This window comes from Geospiza fortis, unplaced genomic scaffold, assembly GCF_000277835.1.
Source record: "Geospiza fortis unplaced genomic scaffold, GeoFor_1.0 scaffold40, whole genome shotgun sequence".
Taxonomy (NCBI): Eukaryota; Metazoa; Chordata; class Aves; order Passeriformes; family Thraupidae; genus Geospiza; species Geospiza fortis.
Window position 1 is genome coordinate 25,923,389 of NW_005054297.1, and position 9,381 is coordinate 25,932,769.

Consider the following 9,381-nt stretch of genomic DNA (forward strand, 5'->3'; position numbering starts at 1 on the left):
GAGCTGGGGCTAGGGCTGCTGCAGGGGTGCATTTCGGGAGGCCGCTCCAGGCAGCCCTGGAGCCCGGTATTTCAGCGCCGCACGGTGTGACAATCAGAGTTTCCATGGAAATACAGCGAGACGGTAAATACACCTCGCTCTCGCCGGTGCTGAGGGGATGCTCTCAGTGCCTCCCCCGGCACTCAGGGCACGGCGTTTTGCGAAGGTGAAACGCGCTGCGAGTCTCGGCACACAGCGAGTCGCGAGCACAGACAGGCAATCACAGAATGCGGTCAGGGCTCCCCTCGCTTCGGCTGGAGCAGAGCCCCGGAGGTTTTTATCCCTCCCGCTCAAATACCCTTTAATTTTTATTTTAGAACAGGTGGAAGGCAATGGTTTTCCCCCAAACAGTTTTCCTCGCTAAGCTGAGTTCAGTTCTGACAAAGCAAAATATCTGAAGGGTGGTTTTAATTTTATCTGAACAATCAGTGAGAAAGCAGGGCATTTTCTCATGTGAGCAATATTTTAAAACCTAAAAGCTGTTGGGTATGTCATAGTACAAAGCATGAAAAGACAAACTCTGCTACTCTCACCAGCTGTTATCTTCTAGCACAAGAAGAATCATTGATCATAGTCCTATTACAGAGCTACAGCAGAACTCAGTGACATGCGGGTCCCTGGGAGCACAAGTGGCAGAATCTGACACAGAGATGTAATGACTTTCCCATTTGCTAAGGTGCTACTTTGACAGTTGATATTAACACAGCACTGCAGAAAAGCTGGCCCTATAATTAGCCTGTGAAAGACTGTACCACACAAAGACAAAACAACTGGATCAACCATATTGTAAAATAACCTTTGAAAAGTCCAGGTAGTTTCCTTATTTAACTTGGGTATTGTGAAAATACTCATTGAGCCATCCAGGAACAAATAATCTTCATCTTCAGGAGATGAGCTCAGGATGGTAAAGAAGATTTCATCCTATCTTCTTTTGAAGAATTTTTCATCCCATCTTTTGCCTGCTTCTGCATAATTCACCACCCACTGCTGGTGAATCACTGCATGTGCAAGTGGAGCACAGGGAGCTGCCAGGTGGAAGTGACGTGCCAATCCATCTCATGGTATTAACACAACTCTCCTGTTAGTCACAACAGAGAACAGAATTAATCCTTTTTAGGCCTGAGTAGCTGTTCTTAGCATTTTTGACCATCTTCCCACCCAACACTGATGGCTTTGAAGCCTTTCGCGCAAATTTTTGACCTATAGATAGAAACCCACTATGACTCTAACACATGATGGGCATGATGAACAGTTTCCCTACTTCTCTTGTTTCAGGAGAGCTTGCCACATTGCTGGCCCCACTGCTTGAAGTGGAAGGTCTCTCCTGGAAAAAGTGAAGTTTTAAAGACACTACGTCTTTCTATGGAAACTGCTGGCTACAGCAGACTGATAGTGTGTTTTAAAAGTAATCTAAATTTGCTGGCAGAGCCCAGTGGGAAATTAAAGTTTCTTATATTGCACAAGTGTGATTTATGTGGGATGCCATTGTACCTTCATAAAGGTACAAACAGCCTACCATCATGTTAAGCCATTTCTAAGGTCACCTAGTACAGTTTCCCAAGGAGCCTCCAGAAAATACATGCATCTTAGCAGGAGTAGTCAGTAAGACAAGTATTCCTTCCTCAAAGCAATTCTCTCTAAGAGTAAAATATTCTACTTTTTTTTTTGTTGGTTGTCGTATTTTAAAAGGGTTCATCAGCCAGTAATGTATTGGCAAGTGTGAGATTATTTGTTTTATTCCCCTCAGACCTGTAAATAACAACACATTTTCCTTAACTGTGTCTGTACATTTCATCCCTGTTACTTGCACACATCAGAGAGAACTGCTATTCAGACCACTATAATTTTTTCCGTTCCACTGTTTGTGTACCTCTGTCTTGCCAGTAATACTACTGAATAATGAAATCAATAATCTAGAGATAGAAAAGATATGGCCATTAGAGATATCAAATGTCAGGTGTGACAGCAGATCACAGTACAGATTCCCTAGAGACCAGCTAACATGTGATTGTTGAAACCACAAAGGAGTCCTTGAGGAAGTAAGAGATGGTGATGATGAAAGATATCTCCTCTGGGGAACTGGGGAAAAAATGGTGCATCAGAGAGAGAAGGCTGGAATTCCTGAGTCAGAAGCATACAACAGAAAATACAGAAGAAAACTCTGTGTCTATATCAATTCAAACTAGTTTTGTCATGTTTCTTACTGCAGTCCCAAATGTATCTTTCTTTTGGGAGAATCATTCCAATATCCTAGAAAATTTTGCCTCTAAAGGCAAACTGTGAAAGACATGAAGACTCAAATCTCTAATGGAAATCTGTGAGAACTGATAAATCCCACAAAACCAAAGGTCTAAAGCACCTAATATCCAGTGCCTCAGCATGCAGTCAATCATCAAAGTCAAAGTTTGTCCTGAGACAAGGTCTAATAATATTGTAAAGTCTGCTACCATTCCATGGGCAAAACAGTTTAAGTGGTAGGACAAAGCTGCTACAGAACTTGAGAGATTTTGTGAGATGCATATAAAGCATTTGTGTTGGTTAAAATGCTTCACCCAACTACTTCATGCCCAGAAAAATTCTAATAAAACACTATGAAAATTACCACCAGACGGCTTCTGTATGGTCCATCCCTTCCACAGATTCTTAGCTTGCATAAAGCAGCAAGCCTTGGACTTCTGAGAAGGTGGCAGTGGTTGAGATGTCTGTGCAATGAAAGGCAGGACACCCGAGGGTTAGCTAATAAAATTGTTTCAAGACTGAGCCTGTAATTAATAAGTTTTGCTTCCTAACATGCCATCACATTTTTTGGCTGGTGTTATACACGTTGACCTGTCTGGATGTTCATGTGTGGGGCCTATTTCTGCTTCATCTGAAGCCAGATGAGAGCTTTTGTATGAGTGTATAGGAGTTTGAATCCTGAATAGACACAGTGGGGTGCCCATAGCAGAAAACATGACTTAGTATTTTAGCCAAGTGGACATAATTTAGGTTACAGCTCAAGCAGCCTTTAAGCAATACTTCATGTGATCAGGATAGATTTTCATTAGTCAGCTTGGCTGTATTGTTGAAAATGGAACTGTAGCAGCAAGACTGTCAGCAGAGATGAACCACATAATCATTCATGCAGCTTTTTTGGGTTTGTGACATTAGCAGTCAAATGAAGTATTGTTATGTTTGGTGTCAGATGCAGTTGTGTCAGAATAAACATGTTCTTAGCCAAAGAGACAATTTGCTGCAATTCAAATTACACTCAACAACAAAAGGACTATTTAGTCTACTGATGACAGACTTTTGCCCCAAGGACCATGAATTCCTCTATCTTTGAACAGAGTAGTGTGAAATGCAATTATTTCAATGGCACTGATGTTCATTATTAAAATATAAAACCAATAAAAAATAAAGTTTAAAAACCCCTTCAGAGAGTGTTTCCATTTATTTCCATAGTGGTGACTTCAGTTTGTTTTATATAGAACAGAAGAGACAAATGACCCTCCTGGTGTTCTTTCACTTACTGGATTTTAAATTTTAGGGAGGGATTGCATTGCCTGAACACATGAAGATACATTACAATAAAAGCAACAGCCTTATTTTATGAAATCTTTTCTGAGTTTTACAGCGAGAAAAAATTTTAATGGATTTAAATCTTAGTCTATTTTTTCTATATGTTTTTTTAAAAACATCTCATTCCCTTCTCAATGGTTTTGCTTCTAAGCATTTCTGTATTCTTTTACTCAAGCTATTCTATTTCCTAAATTGAAATCCTTGTGTTCTGTTTATCGTACTTACTCTCTTTTTGCAATGTCATGCCTTCACACAAACACATGCACACAAACAAAGTCATCCAATCCAGGGTGCCTTTGATGTACTGAAAAATTTATTCCCTGGAAGAGGATAATCTTTAACACAATGGTTATCTTGCTACTCCAGTGTTCTCATGTCCTGACAGTCATCAACAGTAAAATAAGAGTTATGAGGAATTATTTGACATCTTTGTGAGCTTGGAGCTCCAGATGGAGACCATCAGCTTGGTGTTGAGACTGGAGATGCGCAGAATAGCCAGGACCTGCTAATGTCAGATTTTCCTACGGAGCATATCCGATGCACAAAATGTATTTTATAGCTATAATGGAAAGTTTTGAAAGAATCAGTGTCTGTTTGTTAATTTAGAGTGATTATTTTTTAGTGTTCACATGTATTAGTGCTTACATGTATATGAAATGCTTCAGAGAAGACTGATATAGCTCCAACTGATTTAGTCATCTGAGGTGGACACACAACAGTATGGTGAAGCAGAAAGCTTGTAGCAAGGCGGGGGTTTTAGCATGTGTGCACATATATATACATATATATATGTGTGTATATATGTGTATGTATGTGTATTTATGTACATACACTTGTATGGAACACATGTGTTTGAAAGACTCAAGGCCGAGGCAGTGCTTTCCATTCTACACACACACAGTTCAATGCCTGGCCTTGCATCTGTCTGCAGTGTGAGTAATCCCATGGATATTTGTTGTTATCAGTGTGAGTTCAGGTCATTGAGTGACACATAGGTTCTATCTTCAATCTTTTATAGGTAATTATTATATTTCCATGGTATAACAGAGGCGTTGTGAGGTTTGCTTTGCCCATGTTTATGCAATGTTTGAAATCCCTATATGTATTAACCATTAAAAAGTGAAGTATTATGAATCACTTAATTTGCTGCTGAAATGGAGATCCTCAGGACTAATGACAAAATGGAGGAGAAAGAAGATCATATGTATCTGAAAATTCAGACATTTCTGAAAAATTGACATTTTGTAAATGAATGACTCTGTGGTACATTATTTAAATCTAAACCTAGAATAGGATGGTGAGAAACAGGCAAAATTCACAACTCCCTACATCCCTGTCTTCTCAGGCTCAACATCACTCTTGTCTCCCAACTGCTCAATATTCCCACCCCTCTGAGTGGTCCCCTCAGGGGGACAAGGAATGGGAGTTCTGGTCAGTTCATCACCCTTTTTCTCTGCTCCTTCTCCCTCCTCATGATGTTCCCCTGCTCCAGCACAGGTCCTTCCCACGGGTTTCAGTCCTTCAGGAACAGACTGTTCTCTGTGGACCACAGCATGAATATCTGCTTCTACCATGGTCTTGGCATGAACTGCCAGGGAGCAGCTTTTGTCACCATGGTTCTCACCACGAGCTGTGGTGGGGAGGAATCTCTGCTCTGGCCAGCAGTGGGTGCATTTTGGAGTCAAATGAAAATAGTTCTGGTCAATGTGGGTGTACTCTTCTCACAAAAGCCACCCCAGCAGCTCTCCAGCTTGCCATGTAAACTCAGGTCTCTTATTCTGAACTGGTCTTAAAAATGTATCTCTGTCTTGGATACCTGTTAGCAGAGTACAACAATTTTGTATCACAGAATGCTTATTTTAATTTTTAAATAGACGTCTTGACCATATGGGCCAGAACATTACAAGGAAGTAGTGGGAACGTTCTGGCATTAAAAAAAAAATAAATAAAACAAAAACAAGCTTTTACTCTGCCTAGCAATACATCTATTGCCCTTAAAAATGTCTTTATTGGACAGTGTGGATATATCATTCCACATCCAAAGCAATGAGGAGTCTCAGTTGTCCAAGAGTGTCACTGCTTCAGACAGAAATATGCTCTTTATGAGACCTTTAGCTTGGATCCCTGCCTGAGCGTACCCACTTTTGCTCTGCTCAAAGGCACGCAAACTAATGACCTACATAGGACTGGAGTTCTTGAGAGGCATTGTATACAGCCTGCACTTTCCTTCTGGCTGCTGCTCTTAAAATGTCAGCAGCACCTCGGCTACTGGCTTACAGCAGCCTTGCAGTGTGCCTGCACTTGTCTTTCCTACATCGAGGACTGCAATTACAATGCAGTTGAGCTGAGCTCCTGTAAATACAGTGCAAACATCAGCCTTATTCTGGGTTCTGAAATCTTCCTGTGCAGCTTCTTCTACAAAAAAAAAGTCACAATCATTGATTCTGTGCAACTAATTTTTTTAGCTATAATTAGCCTTGTTTCTCAATTCAGAGTTATTCATGACACAACAGTGTTGCCATATAATAGATGCATCCCTGTGGGTAAGAATGTGAGAGCATGCAACTCCTTACACAGGAAAATTCAATCTGGGACCTTGGAGAAATTAGGGAACTTCTGTTTTCCAATAAATACAAACTCCTATTACAGTCTGCAGGTTTTGTCAAGGCATTTTCAAAGTGTTTCTTACATTTGTCTGGGTAGCTTCTCACAGACTTCCCAATTTACTGTCTTTTATGCCCATTGAAGAGGATCAGTGTGGTGCTTTTTGTGAGTGAGACAGCAAGATGTTTCAGGAACTTGACATTTCTTATTGGCCCAGTCATAGCTATTAATGATAAATGCAGAGCAGAAGTTAGCTGTACTGGCTTAAAAAGCCAAACCCAAACTTTGTAACTTGCTCCTTATGCTGAAAATCTCTTCCTCGTCCCCTTTGTAACAGTTTCTATTTCCATCTTTAGTTTGGCCACAAGATGGCAATAACTTGCAGACAAAATGAAACAGGCAGACTGATTTGAAGCTGTCTCCCTTCCTGAGCTTTTCCCAGCGCTCTGCCCCCAGCCCCCCTCTTTTGTTTCAATATTTAATTGCATTTCTTTCGGAATTACTAGGCAACCCACCCCCAGATGTGCAGTTTAAAGGTGATGTGCTTGCTTGTGGTTTTCAGGATCTACTCCGTAGAGCACCATCATGTGATACTGGGATAAGGTGGAGTTCAGCTTTAAGGGGGAGTCTCCAGCCTTCCTCACCAATCTTTAGGATCTGACTGGAGAAATACCAAAGGATCCTTCTCCTTTCCCTGCTCCTTCTTCATTCAGCCTCCTGGGCCAGCCCCTGAGCCGACCAAAGACGGGCAGAGCAGTTCCAAGGTGAGTTTCCCCTGTGGTTGCTTTTCCATGACTCTGGGTGCTTGTGTGCCAGTTAGGCTGGTCTTTGCTTGCTGTCTTAGGTGCAAATGACAAAATCCAAGGGAGGATTAAGTTCCAGGGAGAACTGAGCAGCTGGGTGAACCTTCAGCTTGGGCTGACGGCATTTTGCTCTTGCTTTGAACAGCTCCGATAGTTTTACTGTACATTTCCATTCACCTCACAGCACATTATTTCACCCTTTTTGTCTGCTGGTGCTAAACTTTTGACCAAAATCTCTCATGGAGAGTTGGGAGGGTGTGCTTGTGTGTGGCTGCCCTCACCTAGAGGGGTCTGCAGGGCTATGGGTTTTCCCCACACCAAGCCATCACTCAGAGTGGGGAGGGATCTCCTTCCTGACTTAGGAGACAAGGAACAGTGCAGCTGTCTGGGAGATTGAACTTCATGCCCCTCTGTTGTCTGGTCCATTTTGCAGAAGGACAGGAAAGAAGGACTCCTCATGACTTGACAGCAGTGGCAAGTGCTAGGAACTTTGGTAGGTTCCTACATACACTCTTGCCCACATCAGAGAGGTTGCATCTCTGCTAAGGGAAAGATGAGGGGAGAAGGAGTGGTAGCATGTTCGGGCATTGAGTTTGATGTTTAATAAATAAGCAAAAGCAGAGCTTGGCTAAGGGAGTAGGAAAACCAAGACCATGAAACCTTGGACACCTTATTGCTGGAGGCAGTTTGGTCCCAGCTGGTGAAAGAACCTGCCCGGTTCCCTCCTTGCAGGACATGGCTCCTTGCCTGCTCTTGCCATCATTCTATCAAGTCACAGGGCTGGAGTGCCCACCTTGTGCCATACAAGTGATGATGGGGTTCATGATTAAATTCAGGCATTGATTTTCAGACTGTGATAAAGTTACACTGGGAATTGAGGAGCCCTGGCTCTCCACATCAGCCACACACTTTGCATTTGGGTAAAGCACTTCTGGCTGTGACAGAAGTGATGCTTCAAGGAATCTTGGGGTGCAAATTTCTTTATTAGACCCTAAAACAGATTTGGTGGACTAGGGGATCTGATAAATCTCAGAAGGTCTGAGAGGTCATCCTCAGGTGCATACCTAGATAGCTTGAAAATCAGAGTAGTCAAACAGACAGAGAAGCCTTTTGTCTGAAATCACTGCTGTTAACTCTCACAGTAAAATGCCACTCAGAGGCAAGCTCCATTGCCTGTCACAGTTTCATGTAACCTTGTGCTGGTTGAAAGAGAAGACTCAGCAGGGATTAGCTCCTGACAGCAGCGACAAGGCATGGCACTGGCTCAGTCATCCTTTGGCTGACCCTCGGGAGGAGCTGCAGCTGCAAGCCCAGCCCTCACACGTTGCCCTAGGGAGGAGGCAGCCCCAGCTCTGGTGCCCAGCATGAGGCTGTTAAAAGGGTGTCTGCCACCAGTAAGAGACAAAGACAATTCTTCTCCAGAGACTTACATAGCACAGAGATTTATATCGGGTATCATTTAAGAACAAAAGCTCACCTATTCAGGGTAACTTTTATTGAAGTATGTTTTAGTGGGCAATGTTTTTACAGCTTTTCTGATAAATGCCCTATGAAGTCGCATTTGAAACCCACTTGTGTGAATTTTAAGTGGCATTACTTCCATTACCATAACCTAAAGTTAAGTGATCAATAAATTTAGCTCACAGGAGTGGGCACAGAGAAAGTTCCAGACTCAGTGTGGAATGCAGAGCCATTAATGATGCCCAGATTCAGTGGCACTAATGGCAAGTTGAATTAAAGGTGTGTCAGGTTGTCAGTTAATTGTTTCTTTATTGTTTATCAATTAATTTTATTTTATTTTTTAATTTGCCTTCTGAACACTTATGCTTAATTTTCAGATTTTTAAAATCCAAGGCCTTGCAAAGGGGTGGTTATTTAAGCATGCCTATTTCCCTTGCATGGCTAAAGAAATTTTCTGGGGTGTTTAAAATTTGCCAAGTTTTGTCTTTCATCCTGTATTCTTCGTTCTTTGCTTCACAGCCCTACTAGCTAAGATTAAGGTGTTAGTTCCTGATTTACCTTTGACTCAGTGCCAGCGCTGCTGAGGGCACTTGGCCGCTCAACATCAAGTGTATGTGTTTCGGAAAAAAAAAAAAAAGCAGCAATTGAGTAATTTTTCCACCCATCACAATAGTCAGATGGGCTTTCCCCTCCTCCTCATGTGATGCCTGGATATAATTTCATTTAGAGCAATTTAAGAAAGCAGACGTTTGCAGATTAAACTTGTGAAAAGGAGATGTAAAACATAAAGTGGAGGCTGCGCTGGTGGGAAGGCTGAAATTGCTTCCCGGCTCGCTATTTCGTGCGACTTGTGCCGGCGGGAACGGGCCGGGCAGGACGCGGGTCCCCGCTGGCCGTCCTGCTCCGCGGTCCT